Below are 23,599 nucleotides of genomic sequence, written 5' to 3'. Positions count from 1 at the left end.
TAGCACCTAGGAGTGCTGGGGCCGCTTCATCAAGAATACAAGGAGGGATATAGCACCTAGGAGTGCTGGGGCCGCTTCATCAAGAATACAAGGAGGGATATAGCACCTAGGAGTGCTGGGGCCGCTTCATCAAGAATACAAGGAGGGATATAGCACCTAGGAGTGCTTGGGCCGCTTCATCAAGAATACAAGGAGGGATATAGCACCTAGGAGTGCTAGGGCCGCTTCATCAAGAATACTAGGAGGGATATAGCACCTAGGAGTGCTAGGGCCGCTTCATCAAGAATACAAGGAGGGATATAGCACCTAGGAGTGCTAGGGCCGCTTCATCAAGAATACAAGGAGGGATATAGCACCTAGGAGTGTTTGGGCCGCTTCATCAAGAATACAAGGAGGGATATAGCACCTAGGAGTGCTTGGGCCACTTCATCAAGGGTAATAGGAGGGATATAGCACCTAGGAGTGCTGAGGCTGCTTCATCAAGAATACTAGGATGGATGTAGCATCAGAGTGCTGGGGTGGCTTCATCAATAATACTAGGAGGGAAATAGCACCTAGGAGTGTTTGGGCCGCTTCATCAAGAATACTAGGAGGGATATAGCATCTAGGAGTGCTAGTGCCGCTTCATCAAGAATACTAGGAGGGATATAGCATCTATGAGTGCTGGGGCCGCTCCATCAAGAATACTAGGAGGGATATAGCACCTAGGAGTGCTAGGACCGCTTCATCAAGAATACTAGGAGGGATATAGCATCTATGAGTGCTGGGGCCGCTTCATCAAGAATACTAGGAGGGAAATAGCACCTAGGAGTGCTAGGACCGCTTCATCAAGAATACTAGGAGGGATATAGCATCTATGAGTGCTGGGGCCGCTCCATCAAGAATACTAGGAGGGATATAGCATCTAGGAGTGCTAGGGCCGCTTCATCAAGAATACTAGGAGGGATATAGCACCTAGGAGTGCTGGGGCCGCTTCATCAAGAATACTAGGAGGGAAATAGCACCTAGGAGTGCTAGGACCGCTTCATCAAGAATACTAGGAGGGATATAGCATCTATGAGTGCTGGGGCCGCTCCATCAAGAATACTAGGAGGGATATAGCATCTATGAGTGCTGGGGCCGCTTCATCAAGAATACTAGGAGGGAAATAGCACCTAGGAGTGCTAGGACCGCTTCATCAAGAATACTAGGAGGGATATAGCATCTATGAGTGCTGGGGCCGCTCCATCAAGAATACTAGGAGGGATATAGCATCTATGAGTGCTGGGGCCGCTTCATCAGGAATACTAGGAGGGATATAGACTTAGGAGTGCTGAGGCCGCTTTATGAAGAATACTAGGAGGGATATATAGCATCTATGAGTGCTTGGGCCGCTTCATCAAGAATACTAGGAGGGATATAGAACCTAGGAGTGATGGGGCTGCTTTATCAAGAGTAATAGAAGGTATGTAGCACTTAGGAGTGCTGGGGCCGCTTCATCAAGAATACTAGGAGGGAAATAGCACCTAGGAGTGCTGGGGCTGCTTCATCAAGAGTAATAGAAGGGATGTAGCATCTATGAGTGCTGGGGCCGCTTCATCAAGAATACTAGGAGGGATATAGCATCTATGAGTGCTGGGGCCGCTCCATCAAGAATACTAGGAGGGATATAGAACCTAGGAGTGATTGGGCTGCTTTATCAAGAGTAATAGAAGGGATGTAGCACTTAGGAGTGCTGGGGCCGCTTCATCAAGAATACTAGGAGGGATATAGCACCTAGGAGTGATGGGGCCGCTCCATCAAGAATACTAGGATGGATATAGCACCTAGGAGTGATGGGGCTGCTTTATCAAGAGTAATAGAAGGGATGTAGCATCTATGAGTGCTGGGGCCGCTTTATGAAGAATACTAGGAGGGATATAGCACCTAGGAGTGCTGGGGCTGCTTCATCAAGAATACTAGGATGGATATAGCACCTAGGAGTGATGGGGCTGCTTTATCAAGAGTAATAGAAGGGATGTAGCACTTAGGAGTGCTGGGGCCGCTTTATGAAGAATACTAGGAGGGATATAGCACCTAGGAGTGCTGGGGCTGCTCCATCAAGAATACTAGGATGGATATAGCACCTAGGAGTGATGGGGCTGCTTTATCAAGAGTAATAGAAGGGATGTAGCACTTAGGAGTGCTGGGGCCGCTCCATCAAGAATACTAGGATGGATATAGAACCTAGGAGTGATGGGGCTGCTTTATCAAGAGTAATAGAAGGGATGTAGCACTTAGGAGTGCTGGGGCCGCTTCATCAAAAAGACTAGGAGCATTCAAAAAAACTATGTAACAATAACTGTATATTTCAGTTCAAAGGCACATAAATGTAAGACAAACAGGCCATGGCAAATAAAAACATGCTTCCCAACCAACTGACTGACCTATATAGCGCTACCCCACCAAGCTTTCCTTTGTTGGGGTATCAAAAGCTTTGTTTAAGTTATCATGATTTTTCTTTTTTTATATTGTAAAAGAATAATTATAATAGTTCTAATTAAGGTACCTGTCATCGTCAATCACAGGACGCCTTTGCAACCTTCTGTCATGTCATCAGTTCCATGAAAAACAGGAATGTTCAATGTATGACAATATTTTCCTGAACCTATCCCCATCCTAGGAATAAACACACCTTGACAGTTTTTATGAATGACTCTTCACTTAGTGAATGCATTAAATATTGATGCATATACAATTTATAGCTTGATTGAACCATTTTGATCTATTCAGGCAGTTCCATGTAAACAATATTACTTTTTAATTATCGAAACTGTTTCCTCTGTCTAATGCATGGCACTAATAACCCATCCTAGAAAGTAAATGGAAAAATAGTTTTGATTTATTGCAACATTTACAAGAAACAATCAGGCTTCACAGTATTATCATTTTAAGTACCATTTTAAAAAGAATACATTAGGAAGGCAGCTATTTTGAATACTGATATTTTATAACATGAGTTATGATGGTTTTGTAATATAATAATTGAATTCGGAGTGGAATATAAAGTTTACATTTCGGTAGTCATTTATGTTCTCTTAACATGCCCACCTTCTAGAATAATCTGAAGTCCCTTCTAACAGGATTAAGCTAAGCTCAAACAAAGTCAAACTTGGTCTGAAGGGCCACCTGCTTTAAAAGGCCACCTGGCCTATCAGACCACTCCAAATTCCACCCTATGTTTTTATTATATAAAGTATGTGAATTAAGCATCCATTAAAAAAATATGTTGTTAAAACGTGGACGTGGTCATTATTTTTTGACCCCATGAAGCCATATAAAACTAATTAAAGCAGCCACTTATCCCATGCCACTGACACTTTCGCCAATAAATTTTTCAAAGAAACCGCTGTAATATCATATTGAAGTTTACAGAAAAATATGGCAGCCAAATTGCATACAACATCACAATATTTTCCTACGTGTAAACTCATTGAGAAATCATATTTATAATACATTGGTGAATGTTTTGACACAATTAATGAATAAATACTTGAATAAGCATTATTAATTACAAAGCTAATGATCAACTACAGACAAAGAACAACAGTTTAGTATGAATTCACAGTTTGCATTGCCACTTGAAGGGATGAAATGAGTAACAATTTGTATATATATTGTTTCGATTTTAATTTTCAAATTGCATGGATTTCTATTTTTAAACAGATATATTTACATTGCACTGTGCATAATTTTCTTTTTCTTTTGGGCGAAAGTAAGACAAATTGCAAACGTTTGACTCCGAAAGAACATGTTGAGTATATTAAATTATTAGAAAACGGTCGAAGTGCAAGAAGTTTTGCCAAGGAATTGAACTGTGACAGGACACAAGTCAAATTCTTGCTTAAGCATAATGATGGTGTGGGTGTGTGGAAGTGGTTAAGATGGCCAATTTTCATTCAAAAGATATATAATAGAGCTCTGTTTAAACAAAGCTTAAGAGGTGGCAGAAATTTCTAACCTGGATTAAGTGGCCACCTGTCTTAAGCAGCCAATTTGACCTTTTCCCAAAGGTGGCCACTTAATACAGGTTAGACTACATTTTTATTAGCTACAATTTGTGAAATTGTCTTTTTCTCCGACATTTAAAGGAAATTATCTTATGATTATCACAATAACATACATTTATTTCACGGAATCAAGTTTAAATAATTAATCTGGTTAAATGAAATAAGATACTTAAGATAGTTACACAGCACTAAGTTTTTGAGATACGGGCCAGTGCTGAAAGATTATAAGACACTTTGAATATAACATATAAACAAGAAGGTCACTGATGGCCATAGAGAGCTCACGCATGTACAATAGCTCAAATTTGTGCTCAGTTGAGCTAAAAAATTAAAGAAAAGTTCATAGCTTAAAGTCAGACCAGGTTTGTACTGGTATTCAATTAACCAATCATTGCATAAATAAATGCACACAAATGTTTTCATAAAAGCAGATAGTATCTGACTTCTGCTAAAATGCCCGTTATAGAAGTTTATATAAAGTAAGACTGCACACAAATGTTTTAATAAAGTCTAAACACTGCCAACATAGGGTTTGTCATATTAGCCTGTTTTAGACTGGTTTCTGATAAGTACTGTCATATTAGCCTGTTTTAGACTGGTTTCTGAGAAGTACTGTCATATTAGCCTGTTTTAGACTGGTTTCTGAAAAGTACTGTCATATTAGCCTGTTTTAGACTGGTTTCTGATAAGTACTGTCATATTAGCCTGTTTTAGACTGGTTTCTGATAAGTACCGTCATATTAGCCTGTTTTAGACTGGTTTCTGATAAGTACAATAATGAGCCCATAAACAGATGAGCTAAAGATGAAAACTGTGAGTCCTGGAGTTTTTGAGCAGAAACAAAGTGTCACATACAGACTGACGGACATGGCAAAATCAATGTGTCTCCCCATGAATGGAAGGAGACATAATGACACCAAAGGCTTTGAAAATATTTATCGTTTATTTCTTAGGAAACAAATACATGATTTCTTTCCTAGATTAACAAAATAATTCCCTTACAACAGGGGACCATTTTATCAAGAATCCTAGCAGAGATTTTATACTAAATAGGAGAGATGTTCGTCAGTAATATGCAGGCACTGCTTTAAATCCTTACAGGGACCATCCAGGTACACAATTGCTCCTAAGGCCAGAGTTTTTTTATCTTTAGATTTACGGGAGATTTTTCAAAAAGTTGGGTAAGGAGGAGGAAATAAAAATAAAAATAAAATGCATAAAATGTCCCGAAGGAGAAATAAATAAAAATAAAATAGATTTTTCTCCGATTTTTTTTATTTTTTAAACCTTCTTATATCATGAAGACAAAACACACCTAACTTGTGTCAGCTATTTCATCGGCTGAACATAGGGTGAAAGATCACCATAAAGTTTCAAAAGCATAATTAAAAGGTCCTTTTAAAGACTGAAAATATTGACCTCAACACTGTCAGTTCAAACGCTTATTGAAATTAGTTGTATATATTTGTTCGAATGCATCTATGCATATGTGGTGCATATATTATCAACCCATAGATTTTATGAAACATGTCAGAGTTATCAAGAAATTAAAATGGCCATTTCTAACCTTTTGCCCACAATATAAGCACCTTTCCATTGTGAAGTATTCAAACATTGAACAAAGTTTCAGACACGGTATTAAAGGAGGTCAAATGTGTTTTTCTGTCTTTAACGAATTAGCACCGTGACAATTTACCGTGATGTGGTTTTTATATAGAAAATATTACCAAATAAAGTCCATGCCCTGATGGAAATTCCTCTTCACTTCAAAGTTTGACAGGGCTTACGGATACACAGACATTCAAAATCTACATTTATGTACTTCACCAAAGAAAATTCAGGAGCATTAAGATAAATTTGACAAGTGATATATGTTTCAAAAAACCGGGTCTAAGAACTGATTTTAGAATCAGGCCTGAACAATATCCTTCCTATTCCAGCTATGCCCGTTGGTAATGAGCAACCGATCAGTATAACTTCTTGCACTGACTGCCAAATATCTTATGTTCAGATTTTTTTCTGTCTTATCGGAAACACACACTATGTTATTATTACATCATTTTCAGTATTCTTTAACGATTTAAATTCTAGATCATTATTAAACTAATTAACAACTACAAACTTATCACGATACCTTGTGTTTTTCTCTTCAAATATGTGATCGTGAAGCAGTGTGTTCAATGCTCCTCAGAGTCAAATTTAGAAAAAAATATCCATTTTGACTATGATGAACACGATATCATTTTGCAGTTTATGTTTGTCAGAAGCTATACATTTTTGCGCTGTAATCCAATTCATTCTTGTTTATATACGACGTGCGCCAATGACTTTTAATGGACAATACAACCCACGAATTTCTGTCTCCTTATTTTGCCCGGAAGTTGAGCAATCATTCCACGAATCGCGAACAACATACTGAATCTACAAAAAAATCACAATAAACACGCTTTAAGTTCTCCCCGGTTTGATTTAAATAAAGAAACATAAACATCGGAACGTCTTTGTAGTAAAACCTTTCAATATAGCTGCAGAAATTGCGAGAAATAAGGGGTATGACATTAACTACTTTCACTTTTGACAGGACGTTGTTATGGTAACAGGTACCTGTTCTGTTTCCACGCGTATTTCCGACTGGTTTACGTGGTTTGTGCAGTAAAAAGACCGATAATGAATAACAATTAATACACCAGTTGGTTCTGAGATATGAGTTATAGAACACTAATTTTATTTTCTTCTTAACATTGGAACAACGTTCGTCGGAAAAAATAAAAATAAAACTACGAAAATGAATTTTATTTTTATATGGGTTTTGCAATATTTAGGTACGGCGCTCCCGTAAATCTAAAGATATAAAAACTCTGGCCTAAGCTTGATGAACCTCATCTAGTGTCATCGGGACCCATCTTCAACCCTGAAAACATTGAATTAAAGCAGAGTTGCAGTCCAAATACAAAATGCAAGTATATAAGAACTAATATAATTATTTCACACCTGGGAATCATTGAAACCACAATATTTTTGTTGCACTGGAAATGCTCCAGCTCACAATTAAGCTTTAGCATGTTATACAAATTCTATCACATTTTGATTAATTCATCTCTTAAAAAGAAAAACAGACCATACTCACCATTTACTCACATTTTCAAGTAACAATGACACCTGACAATGGAAGATGCTTTGCACCATTTTCAACACCCAAAAATGTTGTGTCCCCAATGATTCCCCAGAGAGTAATAATGAGTAAATATACTTAAATTTAACCTCTAGGAGTAACCTAGACCTTTTGATAGCCTGCCGGCATATAATAACCAAAATTTTTGAAAGCATCTACCACAGGGATTTTCCTCAATGCCAAACCCTGAGTCGCTGATGTCATTTCCAGGCCAGGACCACCATTTCCAACCTATTGTACATGCATCCATGGACCCCAAAATAAAACATTATTGTAAATAACTGAGACTGTTAAGTTTGGACCAATAAATTACCATAGATCCCCCAAAAAAATCACCAGGTTTCTCAAAACTTCTTAAGCTTAATATGCTTAAGTAGCTTATTTCAATATGCCAAAATACATACTTAAATTGAATTTTGATAAATGAAACATAATTATCATGATAATCATAAAGATATTTCCTTCTTAAAGTCTAAAAACACTTAAATGTGTAAAAAACATGCAATATAAAGAAATTTGAAATAGTGAGCTTAGCTTAATCCTGTTATATGAGACTTAAGAAGTTTTGAGAAATTGGGGCAAGGAGGGTCACAAGGGTAGCTAAAAATCCAAGGGACAATTATAAGTAACAGAAAGGGAACATTTGACTTTTTAGTTACAGTTATTGCGTGGTCAGAGTTACAAGTCTGTGACACACAAGTAAAGCTTTGTTCCAGTAAACAAACGTAAACAAACGTGTCAGTCTGTGAAAAACAGAACATTTCAATGAATGGCAATATTTTTCGAAAGAAAAGAATATCGGCCAATGTCCACAATTGCCAATACCTAAGTGTATGCATTAAATATTGATACATGTACTCTTTACAGCCTGTCATCTGTTCATGCAGTTCATCGGACACAAAAGCACTTGTCAATCTTTTAATTGTTTGCTTTGTTCTGGTCACCAATGGCCGATCCAAGAGCATAAACATTAAAAATATTTTCAATTCATTCCACTATTCACAGAAGCAATTAGTCTTTACGATTTTATCCATTTTATTACAATTTGCAAATCATTTATGTTTTTTTTATAAATCAATAAACTGCTTATGAATAGAATATAAGGTATTGTTTGAGAAAAAAGTTCCACTTCTACGACTTCAATATCATCAATTAAAATTGAATTGTCAATGGTACTATGTATTGTTACCCACTGTTTACAAGCCTGAAAGTGGGGCACAAAATATTATCTGGTTTAGGGACAGATCGAAGGTTGCCACCCTCTTTTCCTTCCTTCTCAAAATGAATAGATGGGCGTTATTTAACAAATATTTAGCAGCATTATAAGTCACTGTCAGTGAACAAGTGTACAAAATTTAGTATTATTAATAAAATCTCTTTCATACTTTTAGATCAGTAGTTTTTGCTTCCTTTAAGCGACATTTCCAATGATGAGGCTGAGAAAGTGCCTCATTTTTTGTCTTTGAAAAAAGACAAGATTAAAACAAATTTCTGGCAATCAGGAAACATTCAACATTAAAATAACAAAAGATCAGTTCCTGTAAAAGGTTCACTCACCCTAAGTTCTTACACGTTTATTTTTGAATTCATATATTTTTCATACTTCTTCACTTAAAACCATAAACATTCAGATAATTTGTCTTATAATATTATTTCTTTAAAAACCTGTCACGAAATCCTTAAACAATTAATTGATAAATTAGCAATGCTGATAAAAAAAATATTGAAAATTTTTGACATGCTACTTTTACTTGCAATATTTCTTTTTTATAATTATTTTAAATATGGTATCGCATTACTTTTGTTAAAAAAATGTAATGTCTTCAAGAACTGGTCTAAATAGAAACAGCTAAATAAATTTGCCATGAAAATTGAAGGAAAATGGTATGTTTATTGATAAATGTGGCTTAGATGGCATTTCCTGTAGGTCTAACTTCTGTTCCGATCTCAGGTAATTTATTTCTTACATTGTTCCACATGGATCAAGTTTTTAATTTTTATACCCTGGCCCCAATTTCTCGAAACTCCTTAAGCTTAACAGGCTTAAGTAGCTTATTTCAATTAGCCAAAATACATACTTAAATAGAATTTTGTTAAATGAAGAATTGTATACTTGATAATCATGATTATAATTCCTATCTAAAGTATAAAACATCTTAAAGAAGTTAACATTACGCAATTTAATGATAACCAGAAATAGTGAGCTTAGCTTAATCCTGTTATAAGGGACTTAAGACATTTCGAGAAATGGGGGCCAGAGTGTGGAACCAAAAACGTCCACATCCTGCAACCAGATATCACATAATGGATTTAGCAGACAAGAGTACTATTTTTGTTACTTTTAGCATTCAAACATGAGGACTATGAGAAGTGTAAACTATTTTTACTAGTAGAATTTCCTTGTCTTTAAAACATATTTTTTTCCTATAAATATTTTAATTATACATTTCGCAGTAAAGCAAATCCCTCATGGATCTATTAAAATTCAATAAGTTCCTAGGTGATGCATTAGAACTTTGGTTCAGTGTATTTGTGAGCACAGTAAAAAACCAACTAACAGGCCAAGACAAAAGCATAGTGACATGAGTTTAGTTCAAACTTATTTATTTTTTACAACGATTGTAAATCACTCTCATTGACACAATGTTGCACGAGAGTGTGGTCTTGTGTTGTGGGTAAACCAGAGTACCCGCAGAAAACCCACATGTCTGACTTTGGGACCATATATACCTGACTCACATGCGCCCAGGCCAGAAATCGTCAACCCTGGTCGCCACGGTGGCATTGCTATCGTATATCAGCTGTACTATTGTAAATGAATAAAATTAAACTAAGATACTAATTAAAGATTTTTAAAAGGCTAATTTAATACGTTTAAATGCATCAGCTTTGCCATGCCATTTATGAATTTATTTTCTGATAGTTGTTGTATTTCAATGCTGCCAATATGCCACATATCCCCTGCACTTTAATCTGCATTGCATATCAAACAAAACTATTACCACATATCCTTGAGGTCGTCTGTTTTTCACAGTTTGATGCCTGAGATCCAAATAAGAATCCCTGACTTTTGCAAGATGTCATCAATTTCGTACCATGTATCAGTTTAAACAACGTGCAGAATACTTTGAGCGACCAAACTGAGCAAACGCCAACGCTCCTTGTTGACGTTTCCCTCAGTGCAACAGTTACTTAGGCCCTAATATCACGAAAATACTTAAAGATGCACTCCTATTCCCAAATAAGATTTACCGCAATTAGAACAGTTGTTTTAATATACCAAAAAGGATGAATAAATGTCGAAAACAATGGTTCATATAAAGGATACAGAGTTTAATTTGAAAGAAAGGTGCAGAAAACACGGTATTTCTACCTTATGGCATGATGGTAGATCACTGTAAATCTTTTAGCATTCACAAATCAATTAAAATTGTTGCGTTTTCAGCTATTAAATACATGGTTACAATATTGTCATCAGTCATTAATATTTTCCATAAATGCATTATTTTGTAAGTAGTTACATAAAGGTTTGTCACTCAAAATTTATGTTTGTTGTGCATGCATGTATGTAATGATTTTTAATAAGAGTGTCACTTTAAGTCAAATCTCAATCAAACGACAGATGGTCCTCCGACAGATGGTCCTCCGACAGATGGTCCTCCAACAGGTAGCCCTACGACAGGTGCCCCTCCGACGGGTACGACGCCGCCGCCTCCACCGCCTACAACTACTACGACTCAAGCCCCTTGTGGTTTCTGTGAGGTCAGAAGCAACGTAGACCAAACGTGCAGTAAGTGTCAGGTAACCTGGCCCCTATATCACGAAAATACTTAAGTCAAATCTCAATCTTAATCTCATTTTACCACATAAAAGCTTAGTGGTCAAAATCTTGCATGTTTTCATACTTTTTGAAAACGTATTTTCTCATAGAATTGTTATTGAAGGATTTTGACAATATTTCAAAGAAAACTTATTCTAGAGCAAAAAATATACTTGAGTAATTGTTTAAAGGCAATGAATTGTACTCAAGTACATTTTGGCTGTAGAATATTTTTCCATTGGAATCTAGACCAAAGGTTTCAACCAACATATTCAATGAAAGAATGCGGTTTAAAAAAACTTGCAAAAAACAGATATTTTTTTCAATAAATGTCGATGTTATATGGTAAAATGAGTTGAGGTCGAGTTTGAGATTAGACTTGATATTGGGACCAGATACTAAATATGCATACAGCGACTCTTAAAACTTTTTCACTATGAATTTTACTAATGTTGATAATGATGCATTATGGTGTTTATTTGCAGAGTGTGGATTCTTGCGTTGCAGCCAGATTCACATAACGCTTTCTGCAGTCTGTTACATTTGATGCACAGTGTTAATAATGTGATTACAAATTAAACCTCATGTTCATTGCAAATTAACCTTAGTCTCCAAAAATTGATGAAACATGTCAAATTACTGGATATTTGCTAGGCATATATAACTGCATCAGTACTGTTATGCTATACATGCTTTAATAGCGACATCAAGTGGGAGCATGCAGATCAAGTGGGAGCATGCAGATCGAAGGTTGGTATGTTTGAACCCACCAGATACACATAGCAATTTGCACAGTCAAATACACATAACTCAACAATTATTAAAATTTAAATGTATGGACTTGGCTATATGCAAGTCCCTTCTGTTTCTTGCAATTTTCATCTGAATATATTAAAAAAATTCGAACCGCCATGGACAACATAAAGAGTTTTAGCACCATGATGACGTTGCTGACTACAACGATACCAACACTATGTCAATACCTCAACTTTATTTTATTATAAAAATTAAACTTCTAAAGCTTATAAAAAAGGGAACATCACAAGAAAATGCCAGCGAATTCAATCAAGGGACACAATCCATCACTGAAGTTCTGGTTCCTAGTTACCCATTCATATTCCCACTAGTGTCAGAAAAATGTTCAGCCAGACCGGGGCTGGAACCCAGGACCCCTTGCTAACAGGGCGAGTGATCTACCCACTGAGCTACAAAACCCCTTACACACCTCAACAACACCTGAATATATAAGTAACGAAACTGTGACATTAGTATACCATGACTTATGTACTATGTTTCATGTATTAATGTAATTTTATCTTAAGCATCTAAATAATCACATGTTAAGGATAAAGCCAGAATATATGCCTTTTTTCACATGTGCATAGTGTCACATTTAACCACTGTTCAAACATCTAAAAGATTAAAATTCACAACTCAAATAGAATGACCACACCATGTCTTTACCTTTCTCCTTTAAACAAGAACAGAGCAGCTTTAAAGGCCCACAATATAGGTTGATGCATTGAATGATCAAAACAATAACAAACATATGTACATGCCATATCCCCCGGCAGGGGGTAAAATCCCCCGTATTTCCAACCCAACCCCCGGGTCCCCTGCCGTTTTTGTTTTTTAAACTTGCTTAAGATTGACAGTGGAAAGCATCTAAAAATTATTGTAAAAGAGTGTATTTCTGTATTTATTCTTATATTATAAATGTTGATATTGCGCAAAATTTCACCGTGTTAAAATCCCCTGGCGTAATATCAAAATCCCCTGGAATTCAGACTAAAATCCCCTGGAAAGCCTCTCAGAAATATGGCATGTATGACAAATGATTAATGCAATGCATTAACATTTTAAAAAAAAGGGGCTTTTTTTGCATCAACCATTTTTTTGCGCCTTTAAAAAAACTTCCCAACTTTTGCTGATATAATGTTATACTCTACTATGGATGAAAAAACACACAAAAAAACAACATATTTTTTAGCTTGATGTTAACATCATATCAGTTGTAAATGTCCAAATCTTAAGTGCATAGAGGTCATAAAATAGCTCAAGCGTAGATCCTGAAAATATGAATTAGATGTAATATGATTCATAAATCTATGATGTGAAAGATTAAAACTATTATGGTTTTAATGTGTTATAAATTGTTCAGCTCTGAAAGACTTAAAACTGGTCTGTATAGTTTCTTTTAGTCTTAAGTAAATGTTCTTGTAAATTTTACTTAGTAAAAAATACATTGGACCTAATGAATTTTCAATATATTTTTGTATTTAGAAATAAAACATTATAAAAAACATATCATCTTTTTGAATGATGCTTCTTAACAGTCAACACAAGTTAAAAGTTCAAATAAATTTGGTATATCCTTATCAATGTTAAACATAATTGACAGTTTATGAATACAACCTCCAAACTGCTTCTTTTCTAAAATCAGGCTATGCTTGGAAACAGCTAGCTCTTCAAGAAATGCGCCGATCCACCGGACATGTCCAGAAAATTTTGTATGCGTCCCAAAGCTCCTTTTAAATGATTATCCGGATGACCAACATCTTTTGAGACGACTAATTAGCGAAAAAGTACCTAAAAGCGATAAAGAAGCAAAAACTTTTGTCGATCCCACATTGATATTTGGCATCACATAACATTGACAAAAGTCGGGTATTTCTGATATGGAATCATGATGTTGATTGCCAGAGATAAACGAGTTAAAAGGGCTGTACTCCGTGTAATAAAATAGCGGAAAAAAAAAGAAAATTGTCGAAAACTGACATAAACTTGGCATCGATGTGTACAATGCATTGGAACTTACTAACTGAAGTACCACATAGTTTACAATTTATATAAGTTTAGCAGTTATTTCGTATTTTTCCATTAAAAAAGATTACTGGGTATGCCTACCAGGTAGAATTAATTCCTTATGCGTGATTGGCTAGGCAGTGTTATCATGTGATATTACCGAGGTAGACGTATAGCTTAATCATGTGACCCAATTAGAGTAAGCCTTCGTAGCTCAGTAGATACGACGCTGGACTGCAATTTTGGCAACATGGGTTCGAACCAAGTCTCCGACACAATTTATTTTTTACATTTTGGTACCTTTTTTACAATTATGATATCAAAGCGTAACACATTCTCTTAGATAATTGTCTTGAGGTTCGTTACAGAAAAAAAACTTTTTTCAGACTTCCCGAAAGTCGTCGGTCCGCCGGACATGACCGGCAAATTTTGATCCGGTCCGATGATTTCTGAACAAAAATCGGTCCGACTGTCCGGCTATTTTTTTTATTCCCGTTGACCGGGTTTTAGCATAAAATTCCGGTAACCGGGTTTTAGCATGAGGGCCTTAGATAAACGTTACACAAGGGTTCATTGGTCGCTTTCGGCACAGTGCCCGTAGAAGAACCAATCGGTGCGCATGTTACATAATGTCAGTCATTTGCGCATCAAACATGGCTTCTCTAGAACATTTTACGAATGCTAGTTAAATAAAGAGAAAATTTTCAATCGATGAATGCTCTGAAAGGGAAATGAATATGAAACGAAATGTCATGAAAGAATTATTTTGTGAAATGGCAAAGAAATAGGAAATTACTCGTTATTGACAAAGAAAAGCAAGTAATAACCTGCGATGATGATGGTGAAACTCAAACCTTCAGATACAGAAAGTTATGGACACTTTGCTGGTAGGCAATTATTACTTCTATCTTAAAAAATAGCTCTATCTTTATAAATTTAAAAAATAATTTATTCTGTACAAAAGAAACTAAATCAATAATAAGGTATAAAAGTGTTATCTAAATTCACCACTGTAATATAATATTTGGCATGTTGTGAAAGGCATTTTATTTGTGAAAAAAAACATTATTTTATTGATAAAAGTTTATTTGTACATCCACTGTCCATGATATATTTTGTACTTTTAGGCAGAGTCTAGATGTGCCTGCATATAATCGAACATACTACACCAGAACCATTGGCATCACAGGAGGTTGTCACCCTGTCCAACACTGAAAAAGTCCTTACATCAGGCTCTTGAAATGGAGATTTAACACTCTCTGTGACAAACAGGACTTAAACCCTGATTATAATTAGGAGTGTTTTGAATATCAAGATGAACTTTTGAATTTTAACAGAGTGAGGATTTTCATAAGAGACATACTATACAGCCTTTATAAAGAAATAAGCTGCTATTGATGAATAAAGCAATGTTATTACTTCGTTTTTTGTTCCTTTTGTTTCGGTCTGACAGATTTCCTTTCGGTCTGACAGATTTGTATGTCTTGTCAGACCGAATGTCTGCCACTTTTTTTCAACTTTCGGGAAGTCTGTTTTTTTGGTGCCAATCTGGTTTACAGTCCCTTTAAGATGATGCATCAGTCTGTAACAGCATTTTTTGACAACTGTTTTGAATCAAAATCGTTAGCACTCAATATGCTTCAGCTTCGGTGTCATGTTTGTTTCGACAGGCAAATATTTTGTGTAAATGAGTTTTCCAGGAAAGCGTTCAAATTCAGTAAAAAATACTTTTTATTGTAAAAATGGAAAGTGATCATTCAGTAAATACTTATGCACTGCACTTGTAAATATTGCTCTCATCTATGAGTATTGAAATCCAAACAGTAGTTTTACAGTTTTTCTCCCAGCCTCAATTTAAGCTTACCACCCTATTTTTTGTTTTGGTATAATTCGTATAATATTCACATATTGAACAGATCAGAGATATTTAAAAAAAAATAACTTTATAATATTCATGAAAAAGTAGTTTATTTTGTAACATCAGGTTTTAGTAAGCAATTTAACTAATTAAACAAAGATACAGTCATTATAAGCTTCGTGATATACTGAACAGATTGAAGACTTTTAAAGAAAATTATTTCTATGATATTTATGGTTAAGTTGCTTTTTTTGTGGAAAATCAGGTTGAAGTAGGTTAGTCGGCTATTTGAAATTTCTGAGAAATTGGGGTCAGTTAAAAATAATGACAGAAAGATTGAAAAAGCTGCAATTATAATATGCTTTCCTACCAGGAAGCATAAAAATGGTTTGTAACTGTAGATTACCAGCAATAGAATGTTGCAATTTAAAATGAATTCATTAAAGTAAATTTTTATCGTAACCATAAATCTACTGCCATTAAAGACGGTTAAAAGCAATCGCATGAACAACACCCTCACAGATTGCCTGTTTATGTAAAACATTATTCACTTCAAAATTACAAGTTTTCAATATTCTTTAAAAAACTTTTTAATTTCCATGACATTTGTCAGGCAATTTTCTTGAATATTAAAAAGCAATTTTCAATGCCCATAAAACTCTCAAACAAAAACTGGCCAGTTGTTAAAGAAAGTAAATTATATTTTATCGCCATTTTCATTGACGCTTGGCCAAGGTTGAATTCGATATTACAGCAAAATACATTCAACTTTTCATTGAAAGTCACACAAAAGAAGTCTTGAATCTTTAACACACTCTTAGCATGGCAAGACTGTCCACAGAGAAAAGCTGTACAAAAGACCTGGACGAAAAATGGTGACCTTTCGATGATTTTTTTTAATTTCACAAATGCACAAGGGTGCGTAACAAAAGAAAAAGCGTCAGCTATCCAGTATAATTATAAACGGCTATCTCTATCCACTTGAAATCTTTATAATGAAGAAGTCAGAGGCTCCTTTTGCCCCAAACTGACCCTTTTGTAATATTGCGTGAAATATAAGATCCTTAATCTTTTTATCTTGGCATAAAAGAAAATTGGAAATTCTAAAATGGAGAGTTTTAGTAATTTATGATGATGAGTATGGAGATATTGCATATAACCTGGATAATGAACAGGCATAAAATAAACTCCGCGGCCAGGTGGCCCTTACATTAAAGATACGCACTACCCAAAAATAATATCAACAACAGCAATAAGAAAATCTATTAATCAATTATTAAAAATTATGAAATTCCTAGTGAAATTGTGCAAATTATTTTGACTTACTTAGCATGAAACTCAGTGCCAACCCTATAAGCATTTATAACCCTGTGAAAAAAACATATTTTCCTAAAAAAATAAAACAAAATGCAACATACTTATTTTCATAAATAAGGCAATAATATGTCATATAATTATAACAGTTAATAGATGCATAAACAAATGATAAGATGTTAAATTCAAAGTACAAAGTAAAAAATATAATTCAAAAGAATCATGATAAATAATCTAAACCATTTTTTTTTTTCAATATTATTGTATTAATATTTGTCTTATATCCAAGTCTTTTAATTACATTTTCATTATGATTTGCAGAGATAAATATATAGGGAAAAATAGGGCATGCTACTAACAAACATTGCTAAAAACTAGTTTTTAATTATCATGACATTCCCAAATGAGCAATTAATATTAAGACAAGGTAAATATTCAAAATTCCACAATTGCGAAAGATGTCAAAAGAAAAAATGCTCATCATCTGTAACTGTTCACACGTACCATTATAATAATCCTACAGGCCCAAATATCACAAAAATACTTCAAAAGTCAAATCTCTATTTCAACTCCATTTACCATATAACATCAAAAGTTACTAAAACTCATATATGTTTTTACAATATATAAGAGAACATTCTATCAGAATGTTGAATAAAATTTTTGTCAAGATTCCAATGGAAAAAATTTAATAGCCAAAGTATTTGAGTACAATTAAATATTTTATAACAATTTACTCAAATACATTTTTTGCTCTACATTTATTTTTTCTTTGAAAAGATTACAATTTTTTTAGCAACATGTACCATTAAAAAGTATGTTTTCAAAAAGTATAAAAACATGCAAGATTTTGAATAATACTATGCTTTTATGTGGTAAAATGAGTTGAGATAGAGATTGAGATTTGACTTAAGTATTTTCGTGATAATGGGGCCTAAGTGGTGATTTTTGTTTAAATAGTTAAAAGATATTGTCACAAACTATTTCCTTCCCTCTTTTTCAGGCCATATTTTTCCCCGGTCCCCTAAAGATGACCCCTATTTGAATCCTGCAGAGGCGGGTGATATAGTGTTGTCACATTTATTACGTGAGCTATGGCACGAGTGGACAATGGTCAATCAATGTGCTGTAATTCCTCGTAACACGACTCCCAATACACCTGGATGGACAACAATTGCCGAAAAAATGGAGAAAAAAACGTGGGAAAGTCGATTGATTAAATGGACGTCAATAGACGCAGTGCAAATATTGACCCTCAGGACCGAATTGTTTTATTTTTTTCCGCAAATCTTCTACCTTGACCAACCAAGCAAATAACAAGATGTCCAGCATCTTTAAAATGATTGGGCAATTCAATTTTTGGAGGCAATTTTAACATTTTAACAAGGCCTGATCAGGTGGGAATCAAATTGTTCAAGGTCAGCGCACAATGACGAAAAATGACACAAGAGATGGTAATACTATACAAATAGACGCAGAAAAGCTCTCGGTCAATGCAATGCAGTCAAGTGTAATGCCGTTGACCATCGAGGGCCATAGTTCACACAGGCTTGTTAATCGCCCGTCCTTGGCAGGGACAATGGTTCGATCATTTTACATGATACCTGTATAACGTTGTGTCAGACTGATGGATGGTTAGTGGACATCAGTGCATTCAGGTTGCCTGTGCAAACAGAAAAGACATCTTTAATTTCAACACCAAAGTTTAAAATTTCTGCCCACCACCTGAGAAGTGCTGATTTAGATTTCAGTTGTTGATATGCATTATAAATTGGAGATGATTTTTAAACAGTCTGTTTCCGTTTACAGTAAAATCAAATGATTTAATTTAAAATTAAAGTGCATGAGAAAATTGCTCCTTCCCTATTAACTATGATCAATCAAACTTGGAAATCAAGCTGTGAATAATTTGCACAACTTCAGTTTGGCCAGAATTCATTTTCTAACTTTAGTCACCTTTTTAAAAAAAATATTGTCAAAATAAAATGCAAGTTTTTTTGTTGTTTTTTTAAATAAATCTGTGCACTATAAAATAAAGTGTTTTTAAAAACTTATCAAGTAGTTTTGTCATATTACCAGTGTGAAGCTTAAATTAAAAATACTTATTAAATATAAGCAAAGATTCGAGATGTTTAAGCCATCATCTATTTTGCGAAAGTAATCTTGTTTTATTAAGTAAATATTCCTGCACATAAAATGCAAAAATTACTTTTAATAGCATTTATAAATGTAGGTATTTCAACGAACCGGTGAACACCTGCCTGATATCTTGCAATTTAATGTTATAAGTGCAAAATTAATAAGTAGTATTAATACTATAGAAGATTTGTATTTCTTTCCATAATACAAGTTATTTTCAAAACTTTATAGAGTTTAATTTCATTATCATTGTTAACTCTGGTCTTAAAATGCATAAAACATTCTTAATTTTTGTTGTAAATTATTAAAACATTTTTGCAAAGAATGAATTTATTATTTTAAAACCAAACTGTTTAATCTGGCCTCAATTTCTCAAAATTTCCCTTATTTAATCATGAAGCTGAACTCACTATTTTTGTTTTTTCTTCAATTTGCAGAATATCAACTTCTTATAAAGACCTTAAATATGAAACTTTTGTTTTATAAAACATTTTGTATTAATCAAAATGTAATTCAAGTTACGATGTAATTGGGCTGATTAAAATAAGCTATTTAATATTTAGCTTAACAAGTTTAAAAAATAATGGGCCTGGTGGTAAAACTGCATGTAAAGTTAACATTTACACTTAAACTACATACTAAGTTTCATTCTCCTATCAAATTGCAACAATGGGACCAAGCCGTGACCATCCATAACCACAAATGACCGCTGTCCAGTCTACGAAATGACCATCAAGTATTTACCTATCAATGTCAATTAAATCCCCTGCATTCTACCAGCAAACATTTGGCAAGCGCGCAGACAAGGGAGTAATTAGCTGGACATCGGTATGTGGAATGTGCGTCTCGCATGCAACATGGCGATTTCGCGGGAGTCCAAACTCTGCTTGTCATTTCGGTACAGCGGTACATTATGGTACAACTGTCGTTTCAGCTGGTAAAACCAACAATTAGATTACAACAGCGAAGACTAATGCCCTGTATTTTGCAATGTCCGGTGAATTGACCCTTTATTGAAGGTGGCGGAAAATTTGATGGACAGTGTTGAAACATCGGACAATACCTCAGCATCACAATTTTTTGTAGGCTTGACAGCTTTTGTTCACAGCCTGCAGAGACTGTGTAAATAAACTAGATTGATACGATAATAACGCCCCTGTTATCTGATGTCCATCAAATTCCCGCACTGCACCGATTCGATACAATGAAATTTATCATCTCAACGGTCAAAAATTGTATAGCCGTAATTAATTATGAGAAAATTATTCCGTTATGGAAGTATTCGCCATTTTCATGCAACTAATTGCAACAAAGTCATTGAGGTGTCATGGCCGCATTTTCAAGTTGACGTCAAATTTGATCCAGTATCGTAATATTGATAACTCAATGAATGAAAGGCCACTTGGTAATTAATAATCTGGCCACAGAATGCAAATTAACATGTAGTACCGTCAGGTGGCTGGTATGCCAAATTATGTTTTCAACTTTTTCAATATAACTGTTTTATGATGGCAAAGAGCTGATGATGTGCGATTTTTTTTTATCTCGTTTCCATTGTTTACTACTTGAACTTGTTCCACAACTAAGTATGTCATTACATACATAACTTAAAGTCATGGCCACAAGATACCTAAGTTGTGGAAATTTATGAAAAAGTAAGTCATGGACACGAGAGAAAAAAAACCCACAAATGTCACTGACTGTTCTGATGATAAAAAATGCCACTATTCTTCACCAACCTTGTCAATATTTTTTTATATATATATTTCATATGAATAGTGACAGTATCAGAATAATCTATCGTTTTTATCAGTCTTGTTAACGAGTCCCAAAAATTTCACAAATTAATTTGATATTAAAATGAACAGCTAGTTGACGCATGATTTCTTATTGTTGACTTCTTTTTAACTGCTGTAAATTTTAGACATTCAGTATCCTATGTGCATAGGTGACTCAGTAGTCAATGACACATAAAACTTTATAATTATGGTAATATTATCAAATACTGTACATGTCTATTGAATGGAACCATAAAATCATTCACCAAGGCCATTTGCATGATTTATATCAAACTACCATATTAAAGCGACACTCTTATTCAAAATAAATACATATAAAAAACATCAATTTTGACTGCTTACTAAATAATGCAGTTATGCAAATATTAATTACTGATAACAAGATTGTAACCGTGCATTTTGCAAAAATATTAAATGATTGGTGAATGCTAAAAGATTTACTGTGATCTACTATAGTCTCACAAGGTAGAAATAACATTTTTTATGTAAATTGCTTTCAAATCAAACTTGGTATCCTTTTTAAGAACCATTGTTTTCTACATTGATTCATCCCTTTTGGAATATTGAAACAATTTGATTAATTGTGGTAAACTTCTTTGTTTGGAGTAAGAGTGCATCTTTAAATACTGTACATCTATTGAATGGAAAAATGAAAGCTATTTTCATGATTTATATCAACTTCAAGCTACCATATTAATGACTTACCATGAGACGAGTCATTGCATAAACCCATCTAAACCAGATGTCACCCAAAACATGTGATTGGGTCTTCCGAAACATATTATTATGAATTTATTTTTATTTTAAATCTATAGAAATACCCTAGGCATGTTTATTAGTTCAGATTATCTTAAAATAAAACTGAATTGAGTGCCTTTCTTTCATCAAAGAAGGGTCAATATTTTAGAATATCAGTTCTAGTCTACAGGTTGTATTAAATTTCAATTACATTCCGATAATAAGAGGGAAAGTTTGAGGACAGAGTCAGTATCATTAAATCATCGTTACATGATTCAATTTATCTTGTCCAGTTAACAATGGTCATTAAAAACATCCATGTTTGGGTAGAGGTATATAACAAGGGTTCAAAACAGCGAAAATCACTGATCATTCAATTTTCTGTAATAAAAACCAACATTAAAGACCAGCAGTGGGTGGGGACAATTTACATAAGGCACCTATTACCTTACAATGAAAGTGAAATGATTTAATCACGATGTTGTCCTCGATGGATGTGTCTTTGTTGGCATGTCAGCGACTCAGCAGCCCTTTATTTCTGTACAACGGGGCTTTCACTTGTAGCCCAGGGGCGGTTTGGCGTCCACTTCTTGCCAGAAACGACAGTTTTCTAATTAACGCAACCCACGCCTCTACGGTCAACAGTGGACCTGAAAAATTGATTGTACTATTTTAATCATTTGCATAATGTTAAGACAGCTATATTCATAGCTTTTACAATAAACGGTCACAATAAAGGGTTCATAAGGGGTCCACTATACTGCTGACCAAAATAAATGGAAAGGTGTTGAATTACATGCCCTTTAATCTTTCTTCTTCTAAGACATGAGAAATTACACGTCCTTACGTAGCTTGGTTTTAATCAAACAGAACCGGTTTAATTTATGTACAATGTCCAACAACGTTGAATACCCAAATAACTGCTGTAGAGCTATTCTTTTATTTGCATTAATGTTACATTAGAGTGCCCTCAACAGTGATGTTAAACGGAAACAGTGATCTTGATCAGTTTTTTCTACATGGACAACGCATATACATCAAATGCTTTTGAAAATTGAGGGCTCTGAGAACAATAAGGACCTAATGCAATATAAAAATACAAAGTGATAAGTCATTCTGCATTGAGTCCTCGATTAATGATTTTCTTGAAAGCCATTTTATACGCATGATCTATATAATTATACATGATGTACATAGAAATTACCTAAAAATCACTCAGTTATGAACAAATTAAATCGTGCCATGCACAAGTAAGTAGGACTGTGAATTTTTTTTCATATTTTTTTTATCAAAATGAATCTGCAATAAATTATCCTTGAATGACCTGTATCAGCAGATGAAAGGCTTGAAAAAATGAAACAAAAATAATAATATATTAAAAAGTGCTAATTAATTTCGGCCAATGAAGTTTAAATTGTATATATAATAATCAAAGTGCTAATTTCTTTTCGGCAAATGAGGCCATTTCAGTTCTAAACTAGAAATGTGTCCATAGGACACGGATGCCCCCACTTCGATTTTTTGTCACAGAAAATAAGCCATAATGATTATTCAGGATAATCTGCACATATAGGATAAGTTGAGTTGAGTTGGGTTTTACGGCATCGCAAGACTGTATAGGTTATATGGCGCCATTCAGGCAGGAAAAAACTTGTTGGATCCACATTGGACACATACTTTTCAAGAATTAGATTGGAAACATATATTTTTGAAGTATTTTTGGCAAAAAAGGGCCGTAACTCCTAAATGACTAAAGCGATTTCCATGACTATCGAACTTGATCAAGATATTATGGTCACAAACATGTGTTTAAAGTTTGGTGAGGATTGGACAAACAGTTTTCAAGAATTAGATTGGAAACATATATTTTTGAAGTATTTTTGGCAAAAAAGGGCCGTAACTCCTAAATGACTAAAGCGATTTCCA

This window comes from Mya arenaria, chromosome 10 (genome assembly GCF_026914265.1).
Source record: "Mya arenaria isolate MELC-2E11 chromosome 10, ASM2691426v1".
NCBI lineage: Eukaryota > Metazoa > Mollusca > Bivalvia > Myida > Myidae > Mya > Mya arenaria.
This window is presented reverse-complemented; position numbering follows the sequence as displayed.